Consider the following 13,624-nt stretch of genomic DNA (forward strand, 5'->3'; position numbering starts at 1 on the left):
CTAAGATAAGAGCTTTAAGTAATTTAGAACCATTTGTATTAGGATACATCAAACTCCTATTCTTGCTTTTCCTTTTTTTTTTAAGGTTTTATTCATTTATTCATGAGAGACACAGAGAGAGAGAGAGAGAGAGAGAAAGAGAGAGAGAGAGGCAGAGACATAGGCAGAGAGAGAAGCAGGCTCCCTGCAAGGGACTCGATCCCGGGACCATGGTATCATGACCTGAGCTAAAGGGAGATGCTCAGCCGCTGAGCCACCCAGTGCCTCTTATTCTTGCTTTTAAATAATAAAACTATTATAATAATCTCCAAAGGCTGCTACTTGTATTTTTGCTCTACTGAAAGATTTTTCTGTTGCATACAAGGTGTAAGTATTCTATCTTCCCATAAAACTTAGAAAATACCCAATTTTTGGTTAAGTGTAGCATAATTTTGTATCTTAAATTGTGTGCCCTTATAATGAGTTGCCTTTTACTCTACCTAGTGATGAAGGACCACACTAAATATCAACACTTCAAAGGTTTGTCATGGTATTCATAAGAAAGCCTCTTTTATGAAAATAATGACTAACTAGAATTATAAATTTACTGTTAATTTTATAGATAAAAATAAATTAGCTGCTATAGTTTTGCCAAAAGAAAAGCAAGAATATTTTTTAAGACCATTTTAAAACCTTGGGGGACCTGGGTGACTTAGTGCTTGAGTGTCTGCCTTTGGGTCAGATCTTGATCCTAGGGTCCTAGAATCAAGTCCAACAACAGGCTCCCTGCAGGGAGCCTGCCTCTCTTCTGCCTATGTCTGTGCCTCTCTGTGTGTGTCTCTCATGAATAAATAAATAAAATCTTTAAAAATAATGATAATAGGGATCCCTTAGTGGCTCAGCCGTTTAGCAGCTGCCTTCGGCCCAGGGCGTGATCCTGGAGTCCCAGGATCAAGTCCTACATCAGGCTTCCTGCATGGAGCCTGCTTCTCCTTCTGCCTGCGTCTCTGCCTCTCTCTCTCTCTCTCTCTCTCTCTCTCTCTCTCTGTATCTTTCATGAATAAATAAATAAAATCTTTAAAAATAATGATAATAATTTTAAAACCTCAAACACTGGGAGATAATTTGGAGTGAAGAAATCTGCAAACTACACTGGAGTCTCTAGTGTTTCAGATGGTGTGTGCTTCGAAATGTTTTGTAGGTAGCAATACATTGCCCAACTGTATACTTTTGGTATCCTTTTTAATAGCTCTTAATATTGCATACCATTATCGAATAGGAAATACATTTTAATTGCATTGGGTCCATGATTATTAAAAAATATATTTCATTAAATTATTCATTGATAGATATTAATTTACCATTATTTTGTGCCAGCCAGTCTTCCAATCCTTAGGGATATACTGTTGAACAAAAGAAACAGATAACAACTTCTTATGGAGCTTATATACTAGTGGGAAAGATAATACAAAAAAAATGTAAGATATAAATGATGTTAGGTAGTGATAAGTGTTCTGTAAAAAGCAGATATGGAAAGTTTAAAACACTTCAGAAGAGATATTGGGTGTGGGAATTATTTAATATTAAATATGGAGGAGAGAAAAGATTTCATTACAAAAATGTAAATTTGGACTAAAATCTAGATGGAGATGAGGGAGCAAATTTTTAGATATTGTATTCAAAGGGCAAAAGCACTAGGGTAATAGAATATCTGGTATATGTAAGGAACCAGCAATGAAGCCAAGATGGCGCAAGAAGAGTGGTGGTTGTAATCAAGCAACAAGGAATGAGGTCAAATAGGAAAGAAGATGGCGGGAAAGGATAGGCACTGGAGATTGCACTGGAACTTATATGAAATCTGACTTTTCTCTATGGGAAATGTGAAGCTTTGCTGGCTTTAGTACAAAAGAGTGCCAAACACTTTGACAGGATCACTGAAGTTGTATTGAGGCTAGAATGAAGGTGGGTAATGCCGGTGTAAGAAGACCAGTGAGGAGACCGTTAACAATGCAGGTGAGAGATGATGGTGACTTGGACCAGATCTATACAGTGCCAGTGATCATGGCCAATTATTTTGAATCTACAGCCCACCAGATTTGCTGACAAATTGAATTATAAATGTGTAAGAAAGAAAAAGTAAAAAGTACACCAAGGTTTTGAACTATTGTTACATTTTAATTTCTAATAATAATAATAGCTAAAACTGTGAAAGTAAGATATATCACATGAATAGGAGGAGGTGGATGAAAAGACTTTAATTTTGAACATGGTTAAGTTTCAGATGCTTATTGACATCCAAATAATGATCTCAGTTAGATGGGAAACCTTTTAAATCTGAGATAATCACACTCACATTTTATTTAACCGCATTAATCACACTTTGTTAAAAACAAAGTGGAAGGGAGCATTCCAGGCTAATGAAATTGGAAATAAGAAAATGCTTGTTAGCAACATAAATATCATACACAACAAACACATTATCTATGTTCCAAATTAAGTGCAAGAGGAAAAAACATATCGGTCACTGTTCTGATCTGTAAAAATAACCAATAAATAAATTAGTCTGAGCTGAAGACTTTGAGTTGAGAAATTTTTCTAAAGTCTTCAGGAAACAAATAGTAACTCAAAAACACCAAGCCCAACTGTTACTTACTTATATTATTCATAGTCCTGTTTAGTACTCCCAACAATGTTTCACCAGCACACCGATGATAATTTTGAAGTTTGCTCAGAATTGTGCTAGAAGGTATAAAGCTTCCAGGTTACTGAGTTTGCCTAAGGAGGAATGTTTTAGTTGTTTCAATTCTCTAGTGAATTTTTTAAGAGGGTTGCCTGAAAATAAATATCAGATTGTGAGAGTGGAAATGCTTCAAACAGTTCTACTCTTGTAGAATGGAATATAACTGCTCTTGACTGATGATTATCCTGGATAAAAGTCACATTTTGTAGTGTGTTCACCCATCGACAACACCAAACAATACACCATGTCTGAGAATTTCTTTAGTCATCTGTAATCCCCATAAGTTTTCACTTTACTATATTTTTATACAACTGGCACACTCGAGTAAGTGACTTATGTTGGCCTGGTAATAAATTGGGTACAGTCAGCTGAGACTTGTATATAAACAGATTTACTATTGCCCTTTTAAAAACAATTGATCTCAAAGTACACCCTGTAAAATCCAAGAATACAGACCTGAAAGGCAGTTTATATATTTAGTATGCTTAGAAATCATCCTGGCTAGATTAGTCTAGTCTCCCAGGCTCCTTGATTATCACTGATTTACTCTCAGACTTTATAAGCAAACTTAGGTGTCTGACAACTAAAAGGATGTCCACTGGAATGTGCAAGAATTTACACTCCTGCTTTTTCTCATGATGTCTGGCAAAGGATTTACACTGGATTATTTGAAAAAAAAACCCAAAATAATATGCCTCAAATAAATGTGGTTTATTAATTTGTTAATAATAAGATATTAATTATTGCTAATAATAAATTATTAAGTTAAAGTTTATTAATTTGTATTGATGATGTTGTGGCAAATATGAAAGAACTAAGGGGTCCAAATGTGGGGAGAATCATGTTACTGACATGCTAATAATAAGGGCCTCGCCAAGCTACTGGTTAAGATCCATTTGCCACACTTCTGGCCACGTGAGGTTTTACAAGTCCTCTTGATCCCATTTTGTAGCAGTTCCTCAGCAATGTGAATTGGCATTGTTTCCACTGCTTTGCCTCCATTCTAAAGGGTCAGAATCTCCTTAAATGGACCATTATCTGACATGAGAATTCCAGGGGAAAAATTGTCAAAACTTAAAGCTTTACATATCTCCCTATGTAAATCCACAAGTCTGAGCCTTAATACAAAAGAACAAGTTTAATTATTAAATGCTATTATAATATGTATAATTAATACAACTTCCGTGAATTCAATCATTCCCACCTCCTCACTCCTTTTCACTGGAGAGGGCTATAGGAGAAAGCACACATGTGGAATTCAAGAGTGCCCAAACAGTTGTGAAAGGAGCCTAATATGATTAGTTTGGCAAATATTTTTCATTAAATTAAATGGCAACTTACATTATATTCTGTTAAAAAATATATGTAACTTACATGAACTGATTTTCTAATTTATCAATGTCATACAAACATTTAATAATAATAAATTTAGCTATTCATGAGAATTTTTAAAAATTTTATTGTTTTTTATTTTAATTCCAGTATACTGAGCATACAGTGTTATATTAGTTTTGGGTGTATAATATCATATTTCAACAACTCTATACATTACTCAGTACTCATCTGGATAATTACACACTATTTCACCCATTCCACCACCCATTTCCCCTCTCATAGCCATCAATTTGTTCTCTATAGTTCAGAGTCTGTTTCTTGATTTGTCTCTCTCTTTTTTCCTTTATTCATTTGTTTTGTTTCTTAAATATACATGAGTGAAATCATATGGTGTTTGTCTTTCTTCAGCTGATATATTTCACTTAGCCTAATACTCTCTGGTTCCATCCATATTGTTGCAAATGTATATGAGAATTTTATTAACTGACCACGCTTCTACTACAGGGGACATATGTGGTTATGTTAATCTCAGCTTCATCAGAAAAACTAACCACTACATGTGTTAGAGGAATAAAGGGGATAAATGTAAGAATAAGGGCTTATACATACGTGGATGGAGCTTAGGGTATGAAGATCTGAAAGACTATAGCCAGAGGATATGAGAAAGTGGCATTAGTACCAGTTCTGAGGAGCATAGCACCTCTATGGTTATGAAACAGGAACAAGTGGAGAGGTCTGTGAAACCACCAATATATTTAAAATAACAAAACACAAGCTCATAATAGAGAACTGCAAAATCTGACACCTCTAGTTATCATGATAGAGCATCAGGAAGTCATGGAAAAGTCTACAGGGCCATCTTGTCTGACCACAACTATCTTCAAAAATAAGTTTCCCTGTCCCTTTCCCATCCACCTTTCAAATATCTTGTGAGCTCCTCTTATTGGCAAATTTTAACCCAAAATACACAGGTTAAAGAGATTCTCAGAAATCTATACCAGAGCTCTCTGCATTGGATAGAAGTAAGCTGAGATGATAATGAGTTAACCAGATAAAGGGTCGTGCAATGCTTCATAAACTCAAGAGATACAAATATCTCCTTATACATATTTTAGAAGACGAATATATATGCAAATATATACTATATATGTTATATATGTGTAATTATGTTGTTTTATATATATATATATAATCTGATCTCTTAATTTAAACAGTAACAACAGCATATCACCACCTAACATGATATAAGTCTCATATCACCAAAGCCATGCTTTCCCCTGTCATAAAGTCAGACACAAACTTATGTGCCACTTTCTATATGTTTTTTAATAGTTTATTTATTTATTCATGAGAGACACAGAGAGAGAGAGAGGCAGAGACACAGGCAGAGGGAGAAGCAGACTCCATGCAGGGAGCCCGAGGTGGGACTCGATCACAGGTCTCCAGGATCACACCCTGGGCTGAAGGCAGTGCTAAACGGCTGAGCCACCGGGCTGCCCTCACTTTATATTTTTTTATATTTATTCCTCTTCTAGCTCTTTCAAAATGTCAGTGAGCTATTCTGTTTATTAAATATGTAATTAGTGAAATATTTGGTCATGTACTATACGCACATTTATGAAATAATAAGAAAATAAAATAATATGAAAGAAAATGGTAATTTATTTTATATTTAACACATACCCACATACATGCAGACATGTATGTTACACATAAAGAGAAGAACATGTTTGTGTAGCAATTTTTTAGTGGATAATTTGGAGTAAAATGAGACATACTTATATCTACCATTTGGTTTTCTGGCCCACATATTTGACTGCAGGATAAACAGTTCCATCTATTTGTTACTGGTTCAGATACATTACATTTAGGACTAAACTAAGCATTCAAAATGGTCATCTCACTGTCCTTTCAGACCATCTACTCTGTTCGGCTCATAGTTAGACTAGTAAAGTCTGTGGCCCAGGTACTATTGCCTTGAATCATAATGAGTTATTTCAGGAACACCTTCATTTTAGAAGCAATGATGTATGGAATACAAAGACAGCAAATAGCATTCTATAAATATATAAATTAGGATTATAGCAGAAACACCATGGGAAGGGGAGAAAAATCAAAGTATTTTTTTTTAATTTTATTTATTTTAGACAGTGGGAGAGAAAAAGAGAGAGAAAGGGAGAGAGAGAAAGGACAGGGGGAGAGAACCTCAAGTAGACTCAATGTTGAGCAGTCAGACTGTTGTGGGTCTCTATCCCATGACGCTGAGATCATGACCTTAGCTGAAACCATGAGCCTATTGCTTAACTGATTAAATTCCCTAGATATCCTCAAATTAAGATATTTTAATATGTGATTTCTGGAATAGTAGAGTAAGGATAACAACAAGATATTTTTCTCAGCATAGCAAAATCATTCAATAATATAAAAACATTATCTCTAAAAGTCTCTGAAAATTGTCTGGGGGGCATATAATAAATGGGAAAAATGTTCAGATATAAAAATCTACTACATCTTGATGAGAGTAATAAAAGTTTGTAGCATTTGAAGTATAGTCTGCTGTCTTACCTCACATCCCTCCTCTGTCATTTCCATGTTATGGAAACTCTATCCTGGGTATATGTCACTGTTAATACAAGGCTCTCCTATCCTCCAAGCCTCTTGTCTGGGTCTATAGTTTCACCTCAAAGGTTCAAGCTATTGTTTCTTGCCCTCCATGAGGTTCCATTTCCAGCATGCATGGCTAAAAGGAGCAGATATCCTTTCCCCAAGTCAAGTGCATATTTATAGGACTGAGCCCTACTCATCACAGCAGATAAAGAATATTGGGATTCCATACCTCCCTTTCTCAGCTTACTTCCCCATTAGACAGAGGTTTTTAAGGCCAAGTTTTGCTATTCCCTAAATTCAAGTGTCCATTCAAAGAGCAAGAGTATCATCTTAGAAAAAAGCAGGTTCTTGCTTTTACCTCTAGTGGTGTAGTGATTCTGCATGATAGAATGGCAGGCCGTAATGATGAGGAGTTCCAGAGCTTTGCTTGAGAAGATTGGTTTTATTTGGATCAGAGAATGGAAAATGCCATGCTTAAGGATGTTGTTAAAAACTATGAGGGGCTCGATGAAGAGCAATTCAGAGGATCTGTTTGCTTGGCTACATTGCTTGTGTCATGGAACTATCAGAAATTTGGTAGAAAGAACCATTGAACCATGGAAGACACAAACAACAACAAAAAAAGCCTTCCTTCCTGGGATCATAGTCAACTCTAGGTTTCAGAAAAGCTGTGTATATATGTTAGCCTGCACCTACTCAGGAGCAACCAAGGCATATGTGAGGCCAACTTGAGAGCATTCTTCAAGACACATGAAATCAATTAAGGTGGGGCTGACCAACTGGCCAAAGGGGCAGAAACAGACTGATCTAACATTAAACAATAAGCTATTTTGATCAGAGAGTGACTCCTAAGAATGCAGGCTTAAAAATAAAATAATAATTCTCCTTGGATGTCTGAAAGATTGTGTGCATACTCATGTATCACCTAAGGGATGAAAAGAGGAAACTTCCAAGTTAGAGATCCACGGTGGAACTTAAGGGATAAAGAAAACTCACAAACACCTTGTTTAGTGGCAGCATCCTCCAACCAACCTGTACATCCAATAATAAAGAGTAAAATAAGTGCACCTGGGTGGCTCAGGGGTTGGACATCTGTCTGACTTTGGCTCAGGTCCTGATCCCAGAGTCCCAGGATCAGATCAAGTCCTATATCAGGGTGTCTACAGGAAGCCTGCTTCTCCCACTGCCTATGTCTCAGTCTCTCTCTTGGTGTCCCTCATGAATAAATAAATAAAGTCTTTAAAAAGAAGAGTAAAATCAAACTAGTTAAGAGGGCTTAAGCACAAAATTTGACTAATTAGTTTCTTATACCAACGTGGGACAAATTCTAGATAGACACATGAAAAGATAAAACAGGAGGAGAAATCTGAGCAGAGACATAAAAGGCTATACAGTAAAGGGAAATAGCCTTTGCAGAATCAGTTCAGGCAAGTTACTCAATAAACAAATTATCTAAAATGTGTAGAGGTTTAACATACCATGTTAATGACTCAGAAAACTAATATATTTTTTAAACTGCACTATTCCTTAAATTGATCTACAAATTCAATCCTTATATCAAAATCCAAGATTTTTTTCTTCATAAATTTACAACTTGATTCTAAAATTCTTCTAGAAGTACAAGAGATCCGGCATTGCCAAAACAATCATGAACAGGAAAAAAAAAAAAAGGATTTACACTTTCTAATTTCAAAATTTATTACCAAGCTACAATAATCCAGCTTTGTGATACTAGTTTAAGGACAGACATATAAATGAGTGACTAGAAATTAGAAATAAACACATTAGAAATAAACACATGTATCTATGATCAATGGATTCTTGACAAGAATGATCCGACAACTAAATAGGGACAAGAAGTCATTTCAATAAATGATACTGATATAACTGATTAGCCACATGCAAAAAAATAAAGTTGGATTTGTACCTCATACCATATGCAAAATTGAATCAGAATATATCAAAGACCTAAATATAAGAGCTAAAAATATGAAACCCTTAAAATAAACTGGGACAAATAAAGATGACTTGAGATTTGGCACTGGTTTCTTATGTATGACATCTATCACACAACAAACAAAGGAAAAATCTAATTTTGGTTTTATTAAGTTTTTAAAATACTTTTAAATAGCAAGAAAGTAAAAGACAAACCACAGAATGGGAGGAAATATTTTCCAATTACATACCTAATGAATAAATTGTTTTCAGAATATAAAGAGAAATTTTGATCCAATTTTAGAAATAGTTAAAATATTGGAATAGACATATTTCCAAAAAGAATTGTCAAATGGCCAATAAGCACATGAAAAGATGCTCACTATTAATTACCAGGGAAATGCAAATCAAAATCATAATGAGATTCCATTTCACATTCACTGGATGGCTATAATAAAAATATGGAAAATAACAATTGTTGATGAGGATATGCAAAAATTATAACCACTGACCATTGCTGCAGGGAATGTAAAGGGCTCTAAAATTTCGATTATGACTGCACAACCATGTGAATATACTGAAAATATTAAATTGTACATGTCCAATTTAATGTAATGTTGACTAATGTTAACCAAGCAAATGTTAACTATTAATTCTAAAATATTTAAAAAGGTAACTATCTCCTAGGTTTTATATTATACTTTAGCAAATTGAATTTAAATAAAATACATAAGTACATACATACGTAAAAGATAAGCATCTTCTAATAAAAGTAAAAATGTCATGATGGAAATGGTTCAATTTAATCAACTTGCTTTCTTGTGACTTGCTGTTTCCCCTGGGGAATTGTGCCATATAAGGGACTCATTGAGAGTTTTCCGTTAGCTATGACCAGCGCAGCCTTGTTGAATGGAAACTATTGAATTCACACAGGATCTCCTCGTTATTGTCATCAAGATACTGTAATGACTTTATTAGCAAAGAAAAGAGTATCTGGGGAAGATAACTGACACCCGCAGAATAGATTATCTTAATCATCTGATATTGGAGAAACTCCTTTGTCTATGAGTTACTTTGTTGTGCATTTTTGAGGGGAAACAAACAACCTCAAGTTGCCAGATGGTGGTGAACATAGCTCTTCCCAGGACTTCCTTGTCATCAAATTTCCAATCTTGTTCTTTCCAAGTCCTTGACCATCTATCAAACTATTAGCCACATTTCATGAGTCGGTATAGACTTATACTTCTCATCTCTCCCTCTAGATAAGTCAGCAATCAAGCATATAAAGTTTACCCCATTTGGAGGATTTTCTTGCAGCTGCTCACTTTCACATGGTACCAGCATGCTTATTAGCACTATCTGTAAACAAGATCTGATTTCATTTGCTTCCTTAAGCAATCACAGAGGATGTTCCATGAACATTTGAGACCATGAGGCACTTCCTTATGCAATGTAGTTATATCTCCAATATCTGCTCTCTTCTATAACCTCTTATTCACAATTTTAACTTGACAACAGAGTGCTGTTAAAGCACTTCAATTTATAGCTTGATGGCTCAGACATCCAGGTCTTGGTATTCCGGAGGTCCGTACCGAAACAGTCTCTACCAGGCACAGTATTAATGCAGAATTATTTTTCAAAAAAAACCCCACAAATTTCTGCATCAGATGGCCTATATTTGCTTCAAAATCCTTGGGGTATGCATAATAATTTGCCTATGGCGTTCCTTTGTCAGAGGCACTTCATCCACCATCTGGTATATCCCATGCCCCAGTGTCACAACACTTTGCCAGACCGTCGGAATCTGTTGCAAAGCTTTCTTTCCTGCTGAACTCAAAACACATAAACATATGGGTTACATTGTAAATGGGCTTGTAGAAATGGACTGAAAAGTAGTAAAAGCTGCTGTTAAAACCTAGGATAGGGAATTGAGTGGGTTAAGTATTTCTTCTCTCTCATTCCTTCAGGCAAGCTTCCCCTATTTGCTAAATCATGTGTACTTCAGTCAAAAGGCAAAGCTTCTTTCAGGTGGTCCACTTCACCTTAAAAACTCTAATATACACACAGCCAGATAATCTCTCTCTCATTTTTTTATATTACCTCTTCAAAACTGTGGTAACGGCCTTCTGCTTTCTTCTCCAGGATTCTTCTCTCATTCCTGCACTTCTCCTAAATATGCCCCTCATCTTGCAAGCATCTTTGAGAACAATCAAATTCAGTGTGCTCTCATTCTTAGTAGGAACCTAAGGATTTTAATTGAATATTATCATTGTATTTTAATATTTGCACTGTTACTAATAAAAAATACTATCTTTGTTGTGCCCAAGATCGCGAATCCGAGGAACCACCAAGGAGCCGACACCGATGCAAACACACGAGGGTTTATTTACAAGCTCGAGCTTGGGTCCAAGTATACCCGACGCAGTGGAGCAGGGACCTGGACCCCGAGGTGGGTTTCAGCTTAGTTTTAAGGACTGGTCTCGGGGACCTCCAGAAGGGGGGGAGCAATTCCTCAAGTTCTGTTTACGTTTTGATATGGGGCCTTCAAGGGCATTGAGCTCTGTTCTTATTTTAATAGGAGCTTCCTGCCACTGGCCTGGGCTCTGTTCTCATTCTAATAGGGGCTTCCTGCCCTTGGCTTGGGCTCTGTTTTTATCTAATATGGGGCTTTCTAGGACGCTAAGCTGTAAGCTGTTTTCTTCCTGTAACTGAAGTAAGGTAAAGTTCAGCTCTTCTTCGCAGGGGCCTGGGAGGGCTGTACTTGTGCTAGCGCTGAACTCAAAGTGGAATGGCCTTAATTTTCTTGGCCTCCACAATCTTAATTTTGTTTTAGGCTGCACTTACTTTACTAGATTTTTTCTTTTTTTTTTTTTTTTTTTTTTTTTACTTTCTTGATGCTATCATCTTACTTTCTGAATTATACTCTTGGTTTGATATTTTTGTTTCAGGGGAAATTTAAGTGACTGTTTAAGACATGTAGATAAGAATGGTACAGATTAGGGATACTGGTAATTTTGTTGTCATTTGCATTTCAACTAATTTTCCTTTGCCTGTTGTTTGCCTTTTCAGCTCATTATTTTATTTTTCTCCAATAAAAATTCTAATTATTATTACCCCGTCTTTTGCTCAATATAATTATGTTAATACCTTTTACTCGAAAATTAGATTTCTGTTTTGTATATACGTATCAATTATCATCAGTCATAATTTTGACCACATTTTAATTTTCTATTAAGTGTTACAGAACATCTTTTATTTGACCTTTGAAATACAGATTACACTTTTCCTGTACTTAAGTTTCCTTTCTGTTGATTTGTAACAATGAATTCAGTCATGCTACTAAAATTTTAGACTCTGCTGGTTTTTCTTATTATTATTTGTTCTCATTTTTTATCAGGATTTTCTTTTGCCTTTCAATCTGTTCTACATTATAATGAATTCTTATTTATAGGGGCACCATGGAGTATTTTGGCAAAGAGGAAAAACCAGAAAACTTTCCATTGCTTTATTTTGTTTCTGATTATAATAGTATTCAGAGAAAGACCTTCTCTAAAAATCCTAAAATTTGTGTTCTCTTTCCATTTTTAAATGTTTTATTGATGCAAAACATGGCCTCTGTTTTTTTTTCTCTCTATGCTTACTTAATTATAAGAGACATTTTTCCAACTTCGTGCACAATAATTAATTCCCTTCTGATCATGTCATTTCTCTAAGAGGATTCTTCTTATCTCAAACCAGATCCAATATTCTTATGTGCCACCCTTACCAGCTATCTAGAGTTAACTTACTGCACTTTTAAACTTGGATGTCATGGGAGCATATCTTGTTGCATTACTTGTTTCCCAGATTTTGAGAACCACTTGCAATTATTCTTCATAGCTTAGATATAGGACAGCAGAACAACTATCCAAAAAAGTATACAGCTTCCAGGAATCGTTTAGTCTCCATTCTTGCTATAATGTATAATCATAGATTTTGTTTTAGTTGCTGACATGGTAGAGATTGGCACTTGTATTCTCTAAATAGACACTCAAGAAGAAGAGTTTGGGCTATGAGAAATTATTCTGGTGAGTCAGAAATCTATTCTTTAAAACAAGTAAACTGGATTCAAGTAAATGTAAGTTTTGCACTTCCAAACCTACGGCAATAGGAAAGGGATGTGAAGTGTCTGTTTCTTAACTTTCTCATTATGTGTTTTTCTCCTTTCCGATACTAAATGCAAAATATGTGCCTTTATCTCATTTATTGTTTTGCTTATTCCAGTAACACTGTATTATGTGACAATTATTCCCATATTGCAGCATGTCGGACCCTTATTTCTACTGCTGTGGAAAAAAAAATATTTGTTTTCATTTTGGCAAGTTTTCAAAGGTATTTTAATGAGAAGTCAACAAGAGTTACTAGACTAGAGAATCTCTAGTCCTGAAGTTCATCTAAGTTTTTGACAATTTAACATTTGTGCCTGTGACAGGTGTCCAGAATTTCAGCATAAGTCCATCTGTCTATTGCCACAAAAGGTGTTGTATAGGGTATCAGTAAAAAAGCAGACCAAAAAAAGCAGATTTATCCAACAGTACTACAAACACTAGGAACCATATGCTCCTTAGAATAAATAGCATTAGCTATCCCAGGAGCATTTCAATTTCTAATGTCATAGAGTGAATGCTAATTGTTACTTCCTGCTGTGGAAGTTAAGTAGTTGGAAGTTGTGGGTTCCTACAATGTCCAATTTCTCTAAGTATAAGGCTGTCACTAAATTTTATCATCGATTAAGTAAGCACATCTTTTGACCATGTAATAAATCAGTTTATCTTATTTTTTTAAGATTTTATTTATTTATTCATGAGAAACACAGAGAGATAGAGAGAGAGGCAGAGACACAGGCAGAGGGAGAAGCAGACTCCATGAAGGGAGCCTGAGGTGGGACTCGGTCCTAGGTCTCCAGGAGCATGCCCTGGGCCAAAGGCAGCGCTAAACCACTGGACCACCCAGGCTGCCCATTTTATCTTATTTTTTTCTTTTTTTTTT

At 35.5% G+C, this 13,624-nt stretch overlaps 1 pseudogene; it reads right to left on the reverse strand.

The window, feature by feature from the left end:
* LOC112652172 (inositol polyphosphate 1-phosphatase-like) overlaps positions 1 to 9,940 on the reverse strand; it is a 49,635-nt pseudogene extending 39,695 nt beyond the window's left edge.
* Positions 9,941 to 13,624: the final 3,684 nt, after the last annotated feature.

The sequence above is a fragment of the Canis lupus genome, chromosome 13, assembly GCF_003254725.2.
Source record: "Canis lupus dingo isolate Sandy chromosome 13, ASM325472v2, whole genome shotgun sequence".
NCBI classification, from domain to species: Eukaryota; Metazoa; Chordata; class Mammalia; order Carnivora; family Canidae; genus Canis; species Canis lupus.